The 12,793-nt window shown below is 46.6% G+C and overlaps 1 pseudogene; it reads left to right on the forward strand.

The window, feature by feature from the left end:
* The first annotated feature begins 2,355 nt into the window (after positions 1–2,355).
* LOC147725655 (uncharacterized) lies at positions 2,356–3,378 on the forward strand (annotated as a pseudogene).
* The last annotated feature ends 9,415 nt before the right edge of the window (positions 3,379–12,793 follow it).

A 12,793-nucleotide genomic window follows, 5' to 3' on the forward strand; every position in this document is an offset into this window, starting at 1 on the left:
CAGCAACCATGAGGGCAGGACACTTGTGACTTCACTCTGCCAGAAATTGTGGCTGCTGCTTTAGTAGGGTTTCACCCTCTCAGACAGTAACCCAGTTTCCAACATTGATTTTCAAAATGGTATGGTATTATTGGACAATCGAAGATTGCATGCATAACAATTTAAGGTGTTGAATTACAAAACTTGTAGGCCGATGTCTCAGGACTACAATTGAAATAAAAGAAATACTCTGAAGGACCCCTGATCTTGGAATGTTGCAATTATCTCATGTTTGGTTGTGAAAATACTGAAAGTACATGGTATAAAAGGGCTCATGGTGATGCTGTAGTGTTCGACATTCGATAATTTGCACACAATAATTAAAGAAAACTTGTGGGCTGATGTCTCTGGACTACATTAGAAATTAAAAAAAATAGCATAAAGAGACCCTGGTCCTGGAACGAGACACCACTCCCACATACTGGATTGTAAAATGGAAAACTATTACTGTGATCATGCATCGAGGTATAGAAATATTAAGGGAATCATCGTCACAAATGAATGATCTGTTGGGAGGTTGCAGAGTAATTAGACAGTACATTATCAGGACACTTAAAGAGAGTGGAAAAGTATATATCAATCTACATAAAATGAAAAGGTAACTGAACATAATCCATGGATGAGGTGGTATCAGTATAGTAAAGAAATATAGCTTGTTTATGGTGGCGTGAAATATCTTGGAATAAATCAGCAACAGCTTTAGATGTATCGTAACTTAATTTCTTCAGTATTAGGGTGTCTTTCATAGATTCACATGCTTGAATATTCCCCGTCGTCAGAGTGGGAGTCCCACGGTAAATACAATAGCAATAACATACTCATAATATGTATATGTAATAACATAACAAATGAAATACACATTATAAAAGAGGCAGTAAATGCCTAGACATAATTCCACATAGGAATACCTGGAAAGAGAAAAAATACATGCAGTCTATTCCTGTCATTATGTTGGTCCAAACTGTAGCCAATCAGGCACCAGCACCCCTCCAGAACCTTCTCCGCAGAGCTCAGTACCTCAGATTTTCTACCTCACGTCGTGTGAAAGGGAGTCTCCCTGAGCTCTGCTCAGTTTTTCTCTACTCCTTCAGGTTTTCCTGGGTTTTCAGCATGTCTTCAAGTAAGAAGTATCTTTTTTGACCTTTCTCTTCTTGTGAAAAGCTATGCCTTTATTCAGAAGATCCACACAGTATGTGTATGTACTGTCTCTACCCCGACCATGATGTGGGTAAATGTAAGCTCTGTAGAACTTTTTCTACAAAGACTCTAAAGGACAGAGAAGGCCGTCTCCTGCTGTGGCTTCAGAGACTTAAGGGTAAGGATAATGTACTTTCTGATGCTGAAAGTCTCATTTCTGGTCGTTCCCAAGCAGCTTCAAAACGTAGTAGTGTGCAGGAGTTTCTTTCTCCATTTATTAAGAAGAAGATATTGCCTCTTTCTTTGGCCCTTGCAGTGTCTTCACCTCTTCCTACTACTTCCACGCCCACGAGACCTGGCTCTCAGGCGTCTGCTGCGTCTCCTTCTCATGTTTTTGTGAGAAAACATGTTTCAGCGTCGACGGTCGTCCCGACGACGAAATCTGCCATCTCCGGCTCGTCGGCGACGACATTGACGATGACGTCTGCTTCAGGATTGTCGACGGCTGTTTCGTCGACGTCACCGTCGTCGACGAAGGTAACCCTCAGTTTCAAGACTGTGCCATCTGTAATCCCGATTGCTTCGTCGTCAACGACCAAATCATCGTTGACAAAGAGTGCTAAGAAATCAGCTTCGTCGACGGCCTAGTCGACGAGTATTCCGTCGACGATCGTTCCTTCGACGACCGCTCCGTCGACGAAGAAGAAGTCATCTTCCTCGTCGTCTCCGTCGACGAAAATTCCGTCGACGGCGCCATTGCCATCGACGACGATGCCGTCGACTACGGATTCTTCCAGTTTGGTTCAATCAACTCCATTGTCGTTGTCGGCTCCGTCTACGACTTCTTCTGCATTTGCCTCTCTGCCTTTGCTGCCCCTGTCATCCACTGGATCAACCACTGTCGACCCACTTCACCAGCGCCCCAAGGTGCCTATTGACCAGATTTCTATCACCAGTGATCCACAGCCTCCTTCGCCCTTGTTTGCCACGGATTCGGACCAAGATTTGGAGGAAGATGTACACAAGTCCTTTAGAGCGGCACGTAGTCCATCTGATTTAGTCATCAAGTGCAAGGATTATAATAATGATGATGAGGACCAATATTTCCAACAGGAGGAAACGCCTGTTCAAGTTCCTACTGCGACTTTCCCTGGGTCGCTCATTTCTAATCTCCAGCATATGTTGGACGACTATAATAGGCGTTTCCCGCCGTCTCCACAGGTACCTGCAGTTCCTTCTGTCCTGAAGCCTGTTGCAGTACCTGCTTCGGCTCCTCTGTCGCCTCTGCCAACTTATGCTCCTCAAATACAAACTTCAGTTCGGATACACACGACTGTGTATGCCGACGACGAGGATGAAATTCCTCCAGACCGCGAAGATGGTGAGGTTCGAGATGATGATGAGGATATGGCGGAGTGGGATGACTATTAAGTTCAGACACCGTCCCCCTCTTTGGTAACGCCAGGAGATTCTCCTCCTGTGGACATTGCGAGTTTCCATCAGCTGATGGATAGGGCGGCTCAACGCTTCAAGTTACCAACAGTCCAGAGGTAAGAGGATTGTTTCCTCTATGATTTTAAGAACCAACCATTCAAACAAGTCCATACCATTCCAATTGTTGACTTTATCTGGTCTGAAGGGGTGAAATTGAAGCAGACCCCAAATTCACTACCGGCACAGATGCTCCGATTGGAAAAGAAATATAAGGCGCCTGTCGGCTCTCCAGCGTGCCTCATTGGACAGCCGAACCCAGATTCGGTGGTTACGCAGGCAGCTCAGCTTCATTCTCGGAACCCTGCGTCTGCTGTTACTGCCACACCAGATCGCGAAAGTCGTCGCCTGGACGCTATAGGCCGTAAGTTTTCCACAATGGCCTCCACCACAGTGAGAACGGCCAATGCTTTGGCCATTTTGGGGCGTTACGACCGCCAGGTGTGGGCAGACATGACTGCTTTTGTGGCTTTGGTTCCAGATGCTTCCAAGGCGGAAGCCTTACAACTTCTCCAAGAAGGGGAGAGAACATCGGAGGAGATTATCGACTGTGCAGTGGATATTGCCTGTACTGGTTTCCGGCAGCTCGCTGGAGCGGCCGTTCTACGCAGGCAAGGTTGGTTGCGTTCCACATCCTTTCACCAAGAGGTACAGGCGAAGATCCTGGATATGCCGTATGACGGCGAGTCACTTTTTGGAGCACATTGTTGATGAGGCATTGCAATCTACCAAAAAAGACACTGACACTGCTCGCTCTTTAGGAACTTTACAATTTCGGAAACAGCCCTTTCGGGGTGCACGAGGACGCAGCACCTATTCTACTTTTCGAGGAGGAAGCAATCAATATCGCTCCTACAACCAAGGCAACCAACTCTACTCCAATAACCAGCAACAATCCTCCCGTCAGCAGTCTTCTAAGACCTATAGGGGGAAATCTTCTTAAGAGACAATGACTTGCCTTTATCCCAAATAGTTAGAGGTCGAATCTTCCTGTTCTTTTCTCAATGGTCCTCCATCACTTCGGACCGTTGGGTTCTGGACATTGTAGAGAAGGGCCATTCATCAAACTTCCTCCTCCCACTCCACCTTCCGGCCTACCACCAGCCCACATCAACAAACTCTTCTATCAAGTTCGCCTTATGATACAGAAGGGTGCAGTCGAAGTGGTGCCCAAGTCTCAAAGGGGGAAGGGATTTTATTCCCGTTTTTTCCTTATCATCAAGAAGAATGGGAATTGGCGGCCGATATTGGACTTGCGAGCACTCAACAAGTATCTCAAGTGCCAATCCTTCTGCATGCTAACGCTGGTGGAGATCTTGCGCTTACTCTCAATGGGAGATTTCATGGCAACTATCGACCTCCAAGACGCCTACTTCTGTGTCCCTATTCTTCCACGACATCGGAAGTACTTACGATTCCGCGTGGGACGGAGGGACTTCCAGTTCAAAGTACTGCCTTTCAGCCTACGCTCCGCCCCTCGCGTCTTCACAAAGGTGTTAGCTCCTGTGGTAGCTTATCTGCGTCTTCAGGGTGTACAAATTTTTCCATACCTGGACGACTGTCTCCTAAAGTCACAATCTCGCATGCAGCTGCTTCAGGATACATGCCTTTGTCAGGAGGTATTTTGCTCCCTCGGACTTTCTATCAACACCGAAAAGTCCCAATTACATCCAGCTCCCTGCAAGATTTTTCTAAGGGCCACATTGAATACAACTCTTGCAAAAGCATTTGTGTCTCAGGAGCGTCAACAAACGATTCTTCAATTGGTGTCTCTTCTACGAACAAAACAGTCAGTTTCAAGCCGTCTATTAAAGTCATTTCTAGGGATGGCGTCATCGTGAATCGCACTGATCCCAAATTGCAGACTACGGACACGCCCCATTCAAGAAGAATTGGATGGACAGTGGCGTCAAGTCACCGGTTCCTTCAACGACATAGTCTGTGTTACTGTTCGCATGAGGGCGGCTCTCAAATTGTGGGCGCAGCCATCCAATCTTTCGGCAGGGACTTCGTTCCTTTCCACCACTCCGGACCTTACTCTAAAGACGGACGCCTCGTTGGAAGGATGGGGTGCACATCTTCAAGGCCTATCCATAAAGGGCAAGTGGACTCTGCCTCAGAGAGCCTGGCACATCAACAGGCTGGAGTTGATGGCCATTTTTCTAGCGTTCAAGTCATTCCATCCATTGATTCAAGGGGAGTCAGTCCTTATTCAGACGGACAAAACAACCAGCATGCGTTATATAAACAAGCAGGGCGGAACAAAATCTCCAATCTTGTCTCAACTGGCACAGTCGATCTGGAACTGGGCTCTAAGTCACCGCATCGCTCTCACCGCAGTTCATCTTCCAGGTGTCTCCAACATCCTAGCGGATTCCCTCAGCAGGTCCACGTCATCGACCCGTGAGTGGGAGTTACATCAACCAACACTCGAGTTGATTTTTTGGCGATAGGGTCGTCCGTCACTGGATCTCTTTGCCACACCAGAGAACCAGAAATGCCCGTCTTATGCAAGCTGGCATCACAGGGCAATGTCCTTTTGATGAACTGGTGCAATCTGTTTGCTTACGTTTTTCCTCCAATCCCTCTGGTGCCCCGAGTATTGTGGAAGATGCGAAGACAGCCTTGCCACATTCTTCTGATCACTCCCAAATGGCCTCCACAGGCATGGTTCTCGGAGCGACTTCTTCTATCCCAGTGCAAGCCCATCCTTCTTCATCCTCGGATGGACCTCCTCACGATGGACAAGGGTCAGATTTGCCACCCGGACCCCTTTTCTCTGAATTTGTCAGCCTGGAACCTGAGCACCTTGAATTTGCCCATCTAAACATCCCGCCAGACTGTAGAGACATTCTCGCTCAGGCCAGAGCTCCGTCCACTGCTAAAACCTACAAGCTTAAATGGAAAATATTCTGCCATTGGTGTGCAGCTGCTGATGTCCATCCCATTCGTTCAACGCCTGCGCAGCTCCTCCCGTTCTTTTTACAACTGGCTCAGTCCGGGCTTTCTCATTCAACTTTGAAAGTTTTTCTGGCGGTAATTTCCCGCTTCCGCCGGGATGGCTCCACCTCACTCTGTTCTTCCAGGATTATGCGTCAATTTTTCAAAGGATTGTTCCGCAAATTCCCACCAATTCGGCGCCCTCCTCCTTCTTGGCGCCTTAAAATCGTGTTAGCACAACTAATGAAGGAACCATTCGAACCTATACACAAGGCTGACTTGAAGTTTCTCACTTGGAAGGTTGCTCTTCTCCTTGCACTGACATCCTCACGTCGCATAAGTGATATTCATGCTTTTACTATAAATCCTCCTTTTCTTCAATTTCAGCCAGACTGCGTAGTGCTTTGCACTAATACCACCTTCCTGCCTAAGGTGCCTTCGGATTTCCACATCAACGAACCTGTTTTCTTAAAGACTTTCTTTGCTAACCCACAATCGCCAGCGGAGCAGCGCTTGCACTCCTTGGACATTAAAAGGTGCCTAAAGTTCTACATCAGCAGAACAGCCCCTTTTCGCAAATCTAATCAACTGTTCATAGCTTATGGACGCTTCCACAAAGGGCGTCCAGTTACCAAACCTACTGTTGCTCGTTGGGTTTCCTCGACCATTGCTTTCTGCCATCAAAAGGCAGGCAAGCCTCTACAGTCTTCAGTGTGGGCCCATTCCACCAGGGCGATGTCGTCTTCAACTGACTTGTTCGCCGGTGTACCGCTGCATCAGATCTGCAGAGCAGCCACGTGGTCCAGCAGGCACACGTTTACGGAACTCTACTGCCTGGGTGCCATCAATGAAGCAGATACTGCAGTAGGACAGGCTGTGCTTCGCAATCTTTTTCAATAAGGTGAGCCTCTGTCTTCCCTCCTCCATTATGGTTTACCATTTTACTGTTATGACTTTCATGACTATATATATATTTATATATTTTGGTCTTATAGGTCTGTTCACGTGTATTATGACTATGGAAGCCTGTTCCGGCTATTACTGCTTTGTATTCTATATTCAAGAATGTGAATCTATGAAAGACACCCTAATACTGGAGAAGAACAATTATTACTTACCTGTAAACAGGTGGTTCTCAAGTGTTGGTGTCTTTCATAGATTAGCATGCGACCCACCCTCCTCCCCTCAGAGGCTCTCTTCTCCTCATAGACTCTATGGTCAGTCTTGTGCTACGAAAATCTGAGGTACTGAGCTCTGAGGAGAAGGTTCTGGAGGGCTGCTGGTGCCTGATTGGCTACAGTTTGGACCAACATAATGACAGGAATAGACTACATGTGTTTTTTCTCTCTCCATGTATTCCTATGTGGAATTAGGTCTAGGCATTTACTGCCTCTTTTATAATGTGTATTTCATTTGTTATGTTTTTCCATATACATATTATGAGTATGTTATTGCTATTTTATTTACCGTGGGACTCCCACTCCGACGACGGGGAATATTCAAGCATGTGAATCTATGAAAGACACCAATACTGGAGAACCACCTGTTTACAGGTTAGTAACAATTGTTCTTATATATCGCTTATTAACCCTGATGAGGCGTCAAAGTGCTTTTTCCGTGAGTAGCACACTACTCCTGAATCCAAAAAGGATTAGTGGGGAATTTAGTATAGTGAAATATGAGATTAATTTGAGCGGTGGATATGTTAGTCTGTTATTTGAATCGAGAAGGATAGAAGAGGAAAAGGTTTGCATTTATATAGGGCTTGTTACCCCTGATGAGGTATAGAAGCATTTTTCTGCAAGTAGAATGCTACTCCGAAACCAGAAAAAGATTAGTGGTAAATTAGTCTAGGGAAATATGAAAAGGATAGTGGTAGGTTGGAGGAAGGAAGGGTTTGCATTTATATAGCGCGTACTCCCCTGATGAGGTGTTGTAGAACTTTTCGGAGAGTAGCAGGCCACGCTGGAACCCAAAAAGGATTAGCATAGTGACAAAACTTACAGCATATTCTGCACATATAAGGACGACACTCACAGCACCTTCTACAGGCATGGAGACAACACCCACAGCACCATCTACAGGCATAAGGGCCAAACCATCTTCTACAGGCATGGGGACAACACCCACAGCACCTTCTACACAAATAAGAACAACACACACAGCACATTCTAATGGCATAAGGCAACTACCCACAGCATCGTCTACAGGCATAGGGACAACATCCACAGCATCTTCTACAGTTATGTGGCAACACCCGTTGCATCTTCTACAGGCATGGGGACAACACCCACAGCACCTTCTACTGGCATAGGGACAACTTCCACATCATCTTATCCAGCCATAGGACAATATCCACTGCATCTTCTACAAACATGGGGACAAAACCCACAGCGTCTTCTACACACATAAGAACGACACCACACACAGGCGACATAGCACATATGCACCGAGAGAACCATGGGTAACTAAGATGTAAGATCGGTCCCAGACAGATACTGCACATGGCTGCATCCCCTCCCTTCATTTGAAAAACCAGATGTGGGTTATACCTTAGAGCCTATGGAAGCCCTCCAAAATGTCACATGTGGTTTTTTGTTTTCTTTTTTCATTACAGCTCTCAAGAGACCCTCACTGATCTCATGGGATCTTACTCTACCTACTATAGGATTAGATATATTATCTAAGCATTTGTGCATATAAACACAGCGTCTTGAGGTTTGCCATCAATGGTTGGGCCCAACGGTATCAATTACCTAGATTTAAAAGGTTCACAGGCTTACTGGATAATATAACCTTTTCCATTTTTCCACTACTTGATAAAACCAGGGCATTTTTACAAATAAAAATACTGATACAGAGAACAACCCTGACACCATTCTCTTGGCAATAATCATTGATCATATGTGTCTGTCTGTCACTGAGCTATAACTTCCCTATTAATAATTTCTAGAATGACACAGCACCTTTAGCTCACGTATATATAACACGACTGTTAGCAGTAATGATCACGCTACAAACTACAAGCACCTGGTACTACAGGCACCTGGTCCTCCAATGGAGAACCCAGGCCTTAGCAAAACTTCCATTGGTATAGATACCCTAATGGTAAACTGTATCTTTGTTTCTGGACTCTTGTCGTTTCAGAAGTTCTACTCCCTTCATTTATTTGGGGGCACCGAAATTTCCGGGCCACTGTAGATACAACTTTCTCACTCGGTCCTGACGAAGCGCCCTGGATCTCCCACTGAGAACATTAAAGCACAAAACATGTTTACCAGAACATATGACCCCTAGGGACATATAGTTACCCAGCTACCAAGGGACATAATACCCCTTAAAAGCAGCAACATACACTGTGTTTTAATAAGGACAGACGGATCACCTTAATAAAATTGTATCACTCTCCCTCCAGCTAATTTTTAATACACCTTCTAGGACTTCACTGCCACTTACACCCACGCACCCATACCGCTTCATCAAAAGATCTCCGAAAAAGAGACCCTTCGGGAAACCCGTAAGGCACTGTAGCGCCAGCCTGACGAGGAGCAAAAGCTCAATGATGAAGCATGACATCCTTCGGGTGTGTGAGGGCATCAAGATGAGGACACACTGCCCCCCACAAGTAGAGTAGCACATGACGAGAATACCTCTTACTTCCCTTCTTTTTCTCTCTCTACTTAGGAACGGTGACTCCCTTTTGGTATAAGTTTAACTTTGGGAGCACAGGTCAGCAGACCTTTTGAATAGGTCCTAGAGCCCCCTCTTTTGATAAATAGGATGGGGACAACATCCACAGAATCTTCTACAGGCATGAGGACAACACCCACAACATCTTCTACAGGCATGGATACAACACCAACAACAAGTACAAACATAAGGACAAAACCCACAGCATCTTCTACAGGCTTATAGACAAGACCCACAACATCTTCTACAGGTATAAGGACAACACCCACAGCCTCTTTTGCAGGCATGGGGACAACACCCACAGCATCTTATACAGGCAAAGGTATAACACCCACAGTATCGTATACAGGGATAGGGATAACACCCACAGCATGTTCTACAGGCATGGGAGGAACACGTACATCAACTTCAACAGACATGAGGACAACACCCACAGCATCCTCTGCAGGTATGGGGACAATATCAACATCATCTACAAAGAAAGGGACAAAACCCACAGCATCTTCTACAAACATAGAGACAAGATCCACAGCATCTTCTACAGGCATAGGGACAAACCCCACAGCATCTTTTTCAGGCATGGTGACAACACCCACAGCATCTTCTACAGGCATAGGGATAATACCCACAACATCTTCTACAGGCATGGTTACCACACCCACAGCACCTTCTACTTGCTTGGGGAGAACAGGCACAGCAACTTCCACATTCATGAGGACAACACCCACAACCCCTTTGACTGGCAGAGGGACAGCACTCACAGCATCTTCTACAAGCATGGGGACAAATCCAAACAGCATCTTCTACAGGCATGGGGGAAAAAACACAGCATCTTTTACACACATAAGAACGACACCCACAACACCTTCAACATGCATAAGGACAACACTCACAGCATCTTCTACAGGCATGGGGACAAAACCAACAGCATCTTCCACAGGCATGTGGACAACGCCCACAGCATCTTCTGCCGGGTTGGGGACAATACCCACAGCACCTTCTACTGGCATAAGGACAACATCCACATCATCTTCTGCAGCCATAGGACAATATCCACAGCATCTTCTACAGACATGGGGGCAAAACCCACAGCGTCTTCTACTCACATAAAAACGACATCCACAACACCTTCTATATGCACAGGGACAACACTCACAGCATATTCTAAAGGCATAGGAACAACACCAACAGTGTTGTCTACAGGCATAAAGACAACACCCATAGCACCTTCTACAGGTATGGGGACACAACCCACAGCACCTTCTACAGGCGTATGGACAAATCCCACAGCATAATCTGCAGGCATTGGAACAGCCACATCATCTTCTACAGGCATGGGGACAATACCCACAGCATCTACTACAGGCATGGGTACAACACCCACAGCACCTTCTACAGGCATAAGGACAAAACCTGCCTCACCTTCTACAGGCATATGGAAAACCCCCACACCGTCTTTTACAAGCATAGGGACAACACCCACTGCACCTTCTACGGGCATGGGGACAACACCCACAGCACCTTCTACTGGCACGGGGCAACGCCCACAGCAGCATCTACAGGCATGTGGGCAACACCTTACAGCACCTTCTCCAGGCATAAGGACAAAACCCGCCTCACCTTCTACAGGCATATGGACAACACCCACAGCTTCATCTACAGGCATAGGGACAACACCCACAGCACCTTCTTCGAGCAAGAGAAGAACACCCACAGCACTTCTTCAGGCATGGGGACAATACCCACAGCACCTTCTACAGGCATGGGGACAATACCCGCCTCACCTTCTACAGGCAGAAGGACAAGACCTTCTGCCTGTTTGACTGTCTTTTCTAGTTTCAGAGCATACTCCATGGCTTGGGTGCCGTTGCCCCACTCATCCGCTTCTGGTTTCTTTACATCCTGCAGCACTACAGGCATGGGGACTACACGTACAGCAACTTGCACAGACATGAGGACAACACGCACAACACTTTGGACAGACCTTCTACAGGCATGGGGACAATACCCGCCTCACCTTCTATGGGCAGAAGGACAAGACCCACAGTTTCTTCTACAGACATGGGGACAACACTCACAGCACCTTCTATACAAATAAGAATAATACACACATCGCACTCTTCAGGCATAGGGCAACTACCCACAGCATCTTCTACAGGCTTAGGGACAACATGCACAGCATCTTCTACAGGCATGGAGACAAACCCACAGCATCTTCCACACCTATGGACACTACACCCACAGCACCTTCTACAGGCATGTAGACAGCTCCCACAGCATCTTCTACAGGTATAAGGACAAGACCCACAGCACCTTCTACTGGCATAGGAACAACATCCACATCGTCTTCTGCAGCGATAGGACAATATCCATGGCATCTTCTGCGGACATAGGGACAAAACCCACAGCGTCTTCTACACACATAAGAACGTCAACCACAACACAATCTATATGCAGAGGGCCAACACTTACAGCATCTTCTAAAGTCATAGGAACAACACCAACAGTATCGTCAACAGGCAAAAGGACAACACCCACAGCACTTTCTACAGGCATGGGGACACCACCCACAGCACCTTTTACAGGTATATGGACAAACCCAAATAAACAACGAGGACTAGCCCACAGGATTGAAGAGATGGGATCTGGTTAGTATCCCATGTCACCAGTAAATGTAGCTGTGTCAGCTAGGCACAAACAGTCTTTGTTTAAAAACCCCTCACACACCAACCTGGTTGGTGTCATGCTTCATCATCGGGGTCCAACCAGGCAGCAGAGTGCCGCCTGGTTGTGCTTCAACGCCTGACTACAGCGGAGCTGGTGTCGTGCAGTAGTGTGAAGTGGGTGATGGTGAGTGTTAAAATACACCTCTGGGGATCCTTGCCTTATTATTTATTGGTGGCGGCCCAGGGTGTGGATAAAAAACTATGTGTTGCAACTAGTAGTAAAAAAATTATGATTACTCAGTTGTCTTTAGGTCGCGGTCTACATGTTTCAGTCCCTGTAGGATCTGGACGAGACTTTCTTCAGGACCAGAATAAGTGAGTGGCAAAAAGGAGGGCCACGTGTTTTAATATCCAACACACGCGCTAATGTGTGTGGAAAAAGGTAGTGGGTGCGTCTGCCAGTTACAGGCGCCTTCGTTGAAGCAAAAAAATCCTGTAGGAAGGAAACAGAAAATGCACATCTAGGCGTTAACGAGGTTGCAGCGAACGTGCATTAAGTAGGTTACTACAGGTGTTCTATAGCGTGCGTTGTGATTGCTGATATCAAGAAGGACAGGTGACAGTGGGAAAAGCACAGCACGTTGTGAGTGTTGGCATGCCTGTACTGTGGGCTGTAGAAGTGGCGCTATAGGGCCTGGTGGGTAATCGTTGTGACCTACATGCCATCAAAGTCTTAGCCATAGTGATGCCGTAATCTATAGCGGCTAGCCCCTGCGCCACCCAAAATAAAGTGCATGGGCTCGTATACTCATATGTGCAACAAATTTGCA

Source organism: Lissotriton vulgaris, chromosome 3_2 (assembly GCF_964263255.1).
Source record: "Lissotriton vulgaris chromosome 3_2, aLisVul1.2, whole genome shotgun sequence".
Lineage (NCBI taxonomy): Eukaryota > Metazoa > Chordata > Amphibia > Caudata > Salamandridae > Lissotriton > Lissotriton vulgaris.